The 11602-nt window shown below is 45.2% G+C and overlaps 1 long non-coding RNA gene and 1 pseudogene across 1 annotated transcript; both read left to right on the top strand.

Moving 5' to 3' along the window:
* Positions 1–3630: 3630 nt before the first annotated feature.
* LOC147615531 (putative pentatricopeptide repeat-containing protein At3g23330 pseudogene) lies at positions 3631–4194 on the top strand (annotated as a pseudogene).
* A 6642-nt stretch (positions 4195–10836) lies between these two features.
* Positions 10837–11290, top strand: LOC147615530 (uncharacterized). The gene is made up of 3 exons (XR_015262740.1): positions 10837–10882; positions 10974–11054; positions 11196–11290. It is a non-coding gene; the product is annotated as an uncharacterized LOC147615530 (long non-coding RNA).
* The last annotated feature ends 312 nt before the right edge of the window (positions 11291–11602 follow it).

The raw sequence follows: 11602 nt of genomic DNA, 5'->3' as shown, positions 1-11602 counted from the left end.
ATGCCTGTTGCAAGTGCTTTATGAGGGTCTGCATCCCTTGCAATATGGCTTTGTTCCTAGGCGGCAGATCCATGATAATATTGGCAATGCTCTCATGGCTATTGAATATGCAAAATATTCTGACCAAGATGTTTTTATTATGCAAGTGGACTTTGCTAAAGCTTTTGACACGGTCAACTGGGATTTTATCTCACAGACAATGGCTCAGATGGGATTCGGGCCAAAAATGGCTAATGTCATCTACTGCTTGTATGCTGACTCTACAGCCCAATGCATCCTTGGTAATCATCTTTCTCAATCTTGGTCCTTGGGTTGTTCGGTCAGACAAGGGTGTCCACTCAGTGCCCTCTTATATGCCATTGCCACTCACCCACTTCTCAGATACTTGGATCATCTTACCGCTGTCGTGCTGTGGCACATCCATGTAGTGAAAGAAGCTCACAGACCATCCCATATGAACTCAGATGCATGGGCATGAAGGCAGTATGATTAGTCAAGGTCATGGCCATGGTCCTGACTAAATGAGTATTGATGGCAGTGAAAATAATGCGGGGATAGCAAATGTTAAATGAGGCCAAATGAGTCTTTTTGATGTTATGCATGGGAACAGCCCCTAAGCAAAGATATGGTGTAAAGGAGCCATAAAGAATGTGATACTTATCAATCCAAGAAAAATGGGAGAAAAATGAGGGCAGTGTGGAATTTCAAAACGGAATAAACGTGTTTTCAGCTGAAAAAGGTGTGGAGAGGCCCGATTTGCCGGCAGGATCCAGAAATAACCAGAGTTGGGGGGGGCGCTTCGAAAGGGTATGGAAGAATAAGCAGGGAGCTTTTCGGAGGGAACCGGGGGCTCTCTGTAGAATGTACAGAGAGTAGCTGTGTGTGGATGGGGGGGGCCTCGGGGAAGGGGCCTCGGGAGCGGAAGACGAAGGGGTGCCTTTTGACGTGTGGTGAACTGCAGCTGAGGTAGGTCGGGCTGACAGCGAAGGAAAATAAGCGTGGAAGCGAAGGCTAGAGGAGTCAGCCGTCAACAAAGACAACGAATCGATTTTTGTGGGTATGAATCTACTTTTCTTGGACACTGCATCACTCATGAGAAGATAGTATCCCCAAAGTTTTTGCTGTCTTCAGACATGTTCTAAGAAAACCCAATCAGCTTTGTCGTCTGCTGTCTTGGCTACAAGCTTGACGATCATGCCACCACTTGAGAAATTAGCATTGTGCACTTAACTGCTGCTGCTCGGTTACACTCCAAGCTCTCTAAGCCAATGGTATCAATCTCACAGATGAGGACTTAAGGTTTGGCAAAATGCTTCTAGAGGCTTGTGATCTGATGAAAGGAACATGCAGGTCAAGTGGTTATTTCCAAGATATCTGTTCGAGTTGTTGCCATCCTCTTTTCTTTTTTTTCTTAAACTAAATCATCATAGCACTGCTTCAGTATCGTATGCAGCATCTAAGATCTTTCTCAGCAGTGAAACCAATTCATAGATTTTCTACTACTCTTTGATTAGCCTCTTCTTTGGGGTATGCTCCAATAGGCTGTGCATTTGTTGTTGAGCTGATTTCTACCTCTTGATCCGGAGCTCGGATATTCTCTGCTAGTATGTGTGCTATGATTATGATGGTAATTGTATGTGTGATTTTGGGAGTGCATGTGTGATGATGAACTTGTAACCAAGGAAGAGAAAGGGAGAATGATACTAATCTCAAACCTTCGAGAATTGAAGTGAATTGGCATTTGTACATGTCAACAAAAATGTTAATGTCTTATGCTCCTTGAGGAGCTATCTATTCTGTTTCCTTCCTGGGATTTTGGAAGCTACTCTCACAGCCAGAAGTCCCGCGCTTTCCCAGCGACACCGCCACGTCACGACATTCTTTGGTGAACCCGACGTGAAATTGCTGGGGTGAGAGTGTGGTGAAATCCCCGTGAACTATGTATGTGATGATTTCAGCATATGTATGAGGTAGAAAACCTTGATGGCCTATGATCTAGAGGGTATTCCTTAAGGGTACAGGCAGCAGAGCCTGTATGATTTGTTGGTACCATTTGACCCAGGTGGATTAGGGAAGAAGAAGGATTACAAGGGCTTATGAAACTTGTTCACCTCAAGAGAAGGGGGTAACAAGGAGCTTGTATAGACTTGTAGTTCTCTCTTAGGACTGTAGAATGGGCAACAAGGGCTTGTGACACTCATCCTTCTCGACAGCTGAGGAAGGAGAGGAGCTTGCAATGACTTGATCCATTCCTGCCACTTCAAGGGCCTATGACACTCATCTATTCCAATAACCAAGGATAGAGAGTGACTTGAAGCTAAACCTTTGTCTCAAGGGCTTACGACACTCGACCTTTTTGATAGCTGAGGAAGGTGAGGAGCTTGTATTGACTTGAGGTCTTCCCTACAAGTTGCAAAACAGTTAGAATGCTCAAGAACTTATGAATGCCGGAAAGGTGGACACTTCTTTGTACTCTAATTGTCGGAATATCTGAAAGAAACTCTTGAAAAACAGGGCTAAATGTATGCAATGATAATATGAATGAATGGTTCGACATAGAGAAAGCCCAAAACATCAGAAGGATAAAAGGAATGCCAATGCAGAATGCTGTAGAATTGAGTGTATGAACATGGAGATTAAAGCTCTACTCGTTGTTCAGGAAAGCCATATATGATGGCATTATATGTACACATGGAATGCTCATTTGTAATACATGAATAAACTATGTGCCAGTTAATGGCTGCAACCAGTTAGAGTCTTTGAAAAGAAGCTCATGGTGATTTGAAGCAGTACAGGGCATCGGTGGAAGGGGAAGGCAGGCTAGGCTTCATATGTGATGCAGGATGGCAAAGCATGATAACCCACAGCAATTTGTTGAAGGATTGAAAAAGCTTTGTAATCAGGGTAGCCTTCATGAAGCCATACGGACTGTGGACAACGTGACAGTGGGGGACGGGCACAGCTCTCATGTTTCTACCACTATGTTTTACTATCTCTTACAAGGGTGCATTGACAAAAGGGACCTGGATACTAGCAGAACAGTGCATTCTCTTATAAGGAGAAGAAGATATGAGCTCAACACTTTCTTGGGAAGCCACTTGATTAGAATCTCATTAGAATGTATGCGTTGTGTGGTAGTTTACCGGAAGCAAATGATGTGTTCTCTAAGCTTTCGAATCCGAATGTCTTAGCATGAACTGCTGTGCTTCTAGCACATGCAAAGCTTGGATATGGTGGAAATGTGATTCATTTGTTCAGCAAATTGCAACAGACAAGTGTAATTCCAGGGAATTACATGTATGTTGCTGTTTTAAAAGCATGTTCAAGTATGGAAACTCTTCATGAGGGTAAGCTGGTCCATGGACACTTACTTGAGAGTGGTCATGACTCAAACATTACTGTTTTCAATACCCTTATTAGCATGTATGCCATATGTCGTAGCCTGTATGATGCATATAAAGTGTTTAAGAGATTGCCCATTTCAAGTGCGGTGACATGGAATGCAATAATTGGAGGTTACGTTCAGCATGGGCATGGTCACCAGGCTCTCCTTCTCTTTCAGGAAATGCAACAACATGGCATGAAGCCAACGCAATTACGTTCGTGTGTGTTTTGAAAGCATGTTCCTATATGGCAAGTTTAGGGCAGGGCAAGCTTACTCATGCCTATGTAGCTGAGAGTGGGTTTGAAACTGATGTATTTGTAGAGAGTATCCTTATTGGCATGTATGCCAGATGTGGAAGGCCTGCAGATGTACAGAGTGTGTTTGAAAAGCTACCAAAACATGACCGGGTGACATGGAGTGCAATGGTTACAGGGTATGTTCAGCATGGGCGGGGTGAGGAGGCTCTCCATCTTTTTGAGCAAATGCTGCGGGAAGGGATGGAGCCAAAGGATACCATTTTTGTTAGTGCTTTGAAAGCTTGCGCCAGTACATCAGCTGATCATAGGGGTAATTTCATTCATGGATATGTTGTCGAAAGTGGTTATGATTTGGATGCATGCGTCAGTAGTATGCTAATTGATATGCTTGCAAAACTTGGGTCTCTTGAGGAAGCTCAGAGAGTGTTTGACAGTTTAGGACAAGAAGGTGTGGTGCCATGGACTACTATGATTGCAGGATATTCTCAACATGGACATGGACAAGCAGGACTTTTTGAACAAAATGCAACAGGAGAGGCAAATTCCCAATAATGTTACTCTTATCAGTGCCTTGAATGCATGTTCAAGTATAGCTGCCCTTTCCCAAGGCAAGCTAGTCCATGCTCGCTTGATGGTGGCTAGTGGCTTTGAGTTAGATGCAGTGGTTGGGATTGCCCTTATCAATATGTATACGAAATGTGGGAGTCTGGAGAGTGCAGCCAGGGTGTTCAAAACTTGGCATATCAAAGATAAGAGATATGGACTACCCTGAGCGTAAGGCACCAGCCTCTGAGACAACAGGGAAGGTTAATGTCAATGGGGGTTCAACCCCATTATCACTAGAAGGTTTGAACGAGGATGATGTTGGCTTAACCATGCAAGATGGGCAATACTACGATGCAATGCTATCTTTTGTAGATATTCTCGACACGCATGGGGAATCTAGAAACACAGTTGTGGACTGCTCTGAGAACAATCAAACTGTATCTTATGAAAGTAAAAGCTGTGAGAATTTCAACTAGGGGGATGCCAAACCAACACTTGTGCAAGTTGCATTAGCTGGCAAAGAGAATGGAGATGGAGTTTTAACAACCCTTGAAAATAGGCTTCTTATGAGCAGGATGATCAATACAGGAAATTCAACCAGTCAGGAAAGCCTTGATGAGAATGTGGGTTCAGAGGATGAAAAAGCTGAAGATAACGTGCCCGAACACCCCCCGGCCAGCCCCCCGCCGGAGCCGTGCCCAAACACCCTCCCCGACCGTTCCCCGATGCCCGAACACCCCCCGGCCGACCCCCCGGAGCCGTGCCCTCACGCCCCCCGGCCCCCGCGGTGCCGTGACCGAACACCCTACCTCGGCCCCCGCGGTGCCGTGCCCTGAACACCCTCCCCCAGCCCCCACGGAGCCGTGCCGTGCCGTCACCCCGGTGAGCCCGAACACCCTCCCCGGCCCCCGCAGTGCCGTGCCCGCCCGAACACCCCCCGGAGCCGTGCCCTCATGCCCCCCCTCGGGCCGGCCCCCCCAGAGCCGTGCCCTCGCACCCCGGTGCCGTGCCCTCACGCCCCCCCGACCGGCCCCCCCCGAGCCGTGCCCTCACGCCCCCGGCCCCCGCGGTGCCGTGCCCGAACACCCTCCCCGGCCCTCGCCGGAGCCATGCCCTCATGCCTCCAGCCCCAGCTTGCCTTCAATGATTGTGATGGCAGATGGATGGTGATTCAATGTGATGTCAATGGTGATATTTGGGAGTTTGCCTCTGTTTATGCCTCGCAAACTTCTACTTACAGAGCTTCCATGTGGCATGCCATTGCTGTCACGTGCACACCATTCAGGTGTACAGTGACATGGCATTATTTTATGGCATGGCATCATCAGGCATTTAATCAGGATTTATCAGGCATTTTATGGACATTTAAATGAATGTTTTCAGCATGTACCACATGGTATGGGTTGGATTCAGCATTGTAGCATCATATTAACCATCTAGACAAAAGCATTGGGGCTTGTGGAGGCAGCCGACAGCATTCAAGTCAGCCGACCAGCCTTTAAAGAATTTATGGCATTTAAATGGCAGTCGTGAGCATATTCAGAGCTGGCCGACTGCTGCAGCCAAGCTGGCCGACCAGCACCAATTCCCCATATATAAAGAAACGCATCATTTCAGCATAGACATCTGGATCTCTTCAGCGTTTTCCTTCCTAGGAGCAAAGGGGGATACAATTCAGCATCTATTAGTGTGTTCCTTCAGCGTTTCTACACCAAGAGGGCTGGGAACAACAGCGCATCCACGCATCAGCATATTCAGCCATCTTCCCAACTCCTACATAGAGGGATACCAGGATACAAGTGGTGGAACTCAGCATTGGAGTCAGGACAGCCATCTTTCAGCCATCCTTCATCATTATTTAGCATGTTTCCCTCTCTTCTAGGGGTAGACATCATCTAGGACAGCATACATCCCTTTGGATCTCATTGTAACCGCATTCATCATCTAATATAGCTGCATTGCATTGACACATATTTGTCTATCTCTTAAACATCATTAAGTGTAGTTTAGTTAGACTAAGGTTGTGATTACTACAGTCGAAGCCTCACATGCCACATTGGTATCAGAGCGTTACAGGGTAACCAGCCTTAGATCATGTTCATTCCATCAGTCATTCAGTCAGACATCATGTTAATTGCTTCCGCACAGTTAAACCTAGTTCTCAAAATCTTGCAGGCCACCCTTAGGGATTTTCCCTTAGGGATGCATTAGTAACCCATCCATCTGCATTCTTGCACAACATATAGGGTGAAACATATCAATAAAGGATACCTGCAGCATGCACAATTTCAACAATTGATCTGATATGCCATAATTCCTCTTGCAGCCCATGTCCATTATGACTGTAATTTTGCATGGCAACGCCTTGTGGACAGGCTTCAGCATGCTATTCAGAAATATGGGAGTAATTTCATGCTTGACTGGAGAGCTAAAGTTCAGCATGCCAAAGTAGTAGTTCAGTCCTTGACTGCACATTCCCAATTGCAGCCCCTCTCCTCTCAACAAATGGACACTCTCTCTCAGTCAACAGCTCTCTTGCAAGCTATTAACCGACGGAAATTGGCCAAGTGGCAGGTTCGGGCAAGGATGACTCAATTCATGGATAAAGGCTGCTCTTCAAAATCTTTCTTTCAAGGGTTACATGCTTACAGGAGGAAGACCTCTTGCCTCAGAGTCCGTAAACTGGATGGTGAATGGACTCCGTCTTTCTCAGAGCTCCAACATGAATGCTTTTCTTATTCTCAGAAACTGTTTGCACCCCCTGCTACTACCACTTGTCATGTGCATCATAGATGCCATGGACATTCTCAGGGCTAGATCCAGAAAAGGCAACCAGATAAAGAGTATGAACCAGTAGAAGATAGGTAGAACCAGAGTGTAGGAGCTTCAGGTGTAACATCTGAGGTGGACATGGAGCAGGACTTGGAGCAAGAAGCAGTCGGCTGGTTCCAGAAAGGACTGTCGGTTGACATCAGCAGGACAAGAGCTGAGTAGGCTGGTTGCAGAAGGTGTCGGCTGCCCATAGCCATGGTCGGCTGAACCAGTACATAGAGGCAGTAGCAGGTGCTAGGGTGTGTGTGGACTGGAAAGCAGTCGGGCAGCAGCATGCGCAGGAGTGATCCAGTCGACTGTGTTTAAAAGAGCATTAATAAATTTATGAACTGGCCGACCAGCAGTCGGCCAGTTCCCCATGCATTTAAAGGGGCTATAAATAGCCCAAGTGCTCCTTGTTTTTTATCATTCAGCCCACTAGGGGTTTGAGTCAGTAGGAGTCCTAGTTTGGGACTGAATTTTGGGGTGTTATCACCTTTTCAAGAAGACAGCCAAGGGCTGCAGACATGTACCTTTTTGTACCATAGATTATACTGAATTTCCAGCACTTCTCTCGCTCTCTACTCTCTCTCTATATCTGCGTTTTTGCATCAGATGGTGCGTTTTTGCATCAGATGGTTTCCAAGAGTGTTTAGGGCTGAAAGAAGACTACCCAGAGCTTCCGCGTGTTACATTGGTATCAGAGCATCAGGCTCAGCAAAGCTAAAAACTGAATCAGTCCCAGATGATGGTGTACAGGTCTAAGGTACAGGAAAGTACACGGATTCGAAGCCCAAGGCAAGAACACAGATCGAGGAGGTTTGTTGGTGGTGTTCCACAGTGCCAGATGGGGATGGCAGTTCCGTGAGCCAGATAGGTTCTCAGGTAACGGTCCCAAGGGAGGTTGATCCTCCAAGGGTGATGTGAGAGTGCCAGACTCAGTTCCAGGAATGAAGACCAAGACCGTGTTCATAGTCAGGGCAGGAATGGATTGTGGACTAGAGGAAGACCAGATGCATAGATCTTCATCAGAGACAGAGTGGTTTGGAGAACAGGCCGGGTTTTCAAAGAAAAAGGTTTGCGAGGAATGGATGATGACAGATGGACTTCGGGACAGGATTGGGATGATGACAGTCATCCAAGAGCAGGTTGGATTCCCGTCATCAAGTTTAGCAGAGGGGGATGTCATGTGCATCATAGATGCCATGGAAATTCTCAGGGCTAGATCCAGAAAAGGCAACCAGATAAAGAGTATGAACCAGTAGAAGATAGGTAGAACCAGAGTGTAGGAGCTTCAGGTGTAACATCTGAGGTGGACATGGAGCAGGACTTGGAGCAAGAAGTAGTCGGTTGGTTCCAGAAAGGACTGTCGGCTGACATCAGCAGGACAAGAGCTGAGTAGGCTGGTTGTAGAAGGTGTCGGTTGCCCATAGCCATGGTCGGCTGAACCAGTACATAGAGGCAGCAGGCAGGCGCTAGGGTGTGTGTGGACTCGAAAGCAGTCGGGCAGCAGCATGCGCAGGAGTGATCCAGTCGACTGTGTTTAAAAGAGCATTAAAAAATTTATGAACGGGCCGACCAGCAGTCGGCCAGTTCCCCATGCATTTAAAGGGGCTATAAATAGCCCAAGTGCTCCTTGTGTTTAATCATTCAGCCCACTAGGGGTTTGAGTCAGTAGGAGTCCTAGTTTGGGACTGAATTTTGGGGTGTTATCACCTTTTCAAGAAGGCAGCCAAGGGCTGCAGACATGTACGTAAAAGCCTCATGTACTCCTCTGGCAAGATATGGTGACTTCGGTGAGAGCTAGATACACCCTCAACATCTGGACACTGCATGTATAAACATAGTCTACATGAAGAAATGATTTAAAGTAACAACAATCGAATTATTAAGTGATATAATCATAACATTAAAACCCTTTTTACAACACAATTCAAGCATATTAGCAGCAAAAATCTATACTCAAGATAACCTTAGACAAGACACTAAAATACCCTTAGTTGTATTACTGACGAGACAATGAAATATATCATCAAATATTTGTCAAAATTAAATGCTGATTGGGCTACAAAGCTGGATACATTATTTGAAACATACATAATTTAAGAGGTCGACACTTTATCTCAAATTTCATTCTCAAAGAGGGGCTGGTGATGGCCGACGCCATCCATAATTTACAAATAATTCCTCGCCAGCTTGTAATGATCTTGTAGCACACACTACTATATATATGGGTACATCTCTAATCATATAACATGGCTCGTGACTATTCTCACACTCCATAAAGTTACAATTTGTTCTCTCATTTCTCCCTCTACTACTATTGATTAGCCCTGCTATATTTCCTTGAGCATAGGGTCTTCCATCAATATAAAGCCGCGATCCACAATTATATCTAATGTTTCTTTCGGTGAGTGAGGCCGCATTAGCACAAAGCCCATATGTTGTCATACTTCTGATAAAGCGAACAAGTGCATGCCATGCGCCCCAACCATAAATGGGCCCACAAAATGACATAAGAGTCACCTCTGAGTTTGCGGGCACGCGTAAATCCTGTGCAATAAAGAGACCTCGTCCACCATTGGGAATGGTAGATGGTGCAATCACATATCGAGCACCCCAAAAGCTGAAAACCTCTCCGTCTCCTGGAAGGGCTGCTCCCAACCATCCTCCATAGCGTCTACGATCGTACGTGTGAATGAGAGATAGAAGACAATCAGGCAATGGATGATCACCCAATGTCTCTGATTGGGCACCGAGGGGCAAAGAAGTTGATGATGCCTCCATTTGCAAACTGAAAACCGGCTTGACCATATCGTGTGCGTGGAAGGAATGAAGGATCAATTCCATGGTCTTCACAATCCTCATGAAATCGAGGATGTAGAACTGGTACGTGCTGAATAATGCATCATTGTTGATTATATGAAGGGTGAGACACACATGGAACACGATTAATAGTGCGGAGTAAACTTGGATATGAATTTATACATAGTTCTAAAATGACATCACTTACCATGGGATGCTCCCGTTCCTCTTGTGGTGGCATATCAGGACATGGACCATACTGCTCCATATGGGCAAAACATATGCGTCGCATTCGTCGATGAGTGCCATGGCATGCTGCACACCAACATGGGATTCTTTCAACGTAATATGTTTGTGAGTCGCCTAGTGTCGTAGATGATGTGGAAGAAGAGGAACCATCTCCTCTCGCAACTACAGATGGACGCACAGGAAGAGTGGGAGGAGGCGGTGTCCCAGAGGATGATCCGGAATCTGCATTCATAAAATATTAATGTCATATTAATATCATTAAAAATCAAAGAAAACTTGAACAAAAATAATACACATACAAAATCATCCTAGAAGTGTTTGTAAATGCTATGGTAGCGCAGAATGCATATTTGCTTATCCCCAGGTTAGGAATAATGTTCTTCCCTCAGCAGAAACTAGTTAATTTGTAATCATACCTTCTTACTGTACTTATGTCCATATTAGAGGCTTACAGTAACCTTGCACAAAATAGTTCTTCAAGGTGTAATTGACATGCACCCAAATGCGTTAGCATAGCATATACGGACCGTCAGCCGGTCCGTATGCACTATGGATGTGCAATTGGTCCATTCGGAGAGCTAGTACGCTCTCCAAATGCACCCACCAATTGAGCATCCATAGCGCATACTGATCGCTACATTTATCTATTTATCTATCCACCTACCTATGTATATGTGTTTATATATCCATCTATATAACACACTGTTGTTAAATGCTTAGGAAATTTGCGGTCGTCCCTGAGCATACACGCCCACCTGCGATGTGCAAAGATTCTTGGCGGCACTTCAGGAAAGAGATTCGCTTGAGAGTGACATGGCCTCAACAGAAGGTACACAAAGTTAATTCACTCAATGCATATGATAGGTACTTCTCGAATAGCATTAATTATATATTCATATAAAAGCGCATTTAATTTGCAGGAGGCAGCACAGGCTCGTGTCCAGTCAGGGCACACCTCTCGGCTTGGCCGGATGGGCTCTAATGGCTTTCGAGCACTCTTTGTAAGTGCACAAATTTTTTGTTCGACTATCTATAGGTATTTGTATATACATACATATATATATATATGTATCCATGTATCTATGATCTCATATGCATTCAATTCACTTCTTACTTATATATATGCAATGTTTAAATGACAGAGAAAGGATTATGGTCGAGCACCATCTGCAGACGAGATACGGAGAGCCACAATTTACGGCTACAGAGCGCTACAGAAGGAGATGCCGACACCCGATGCTTTTGTAAGTAATTCTATCAAATATTATTTTATGCCAATCAAGATCTGCATGTGTTATATGTTATATGGTTTTTTTTATACTCAAATAGCCAATAGACATTTTTAATTGCAGGAGCAACATGGTGAGAACGACATGGACGAGGTTGCTCGAGACAGGTAGCAGCAGGGTTATCATCGCAACCACCCAAGAATGTACAAGAGGAGAACTCTTCCTCCGATGACTCCGATTAATGATAGAGCCATTTAGTGCTGAGTTTGTAGACATAATTTTTTGATACATATAGTCGCTTATTCAGAATGATGGCGCTC

This window comes from Cibotium barometz, chromosome 40 (genome assembly GCF_041138505.1).
Source record: "Cibotium barometz isolate CiBa-2024 chromosome 40, ASM4113850v1, whole genome shotgun sequence".
Taxonomy (NCBI): domain Eukaryota; kingdom Viridiplantae; phylum Streptophyta; class Polypodiopsida; order Cyatheales; family Cibotiaceae; genus Cibotium; species Cibotium barometz.
This window is presented reverse-complemented; position numbering and strand designations above follow the sequence as displayed.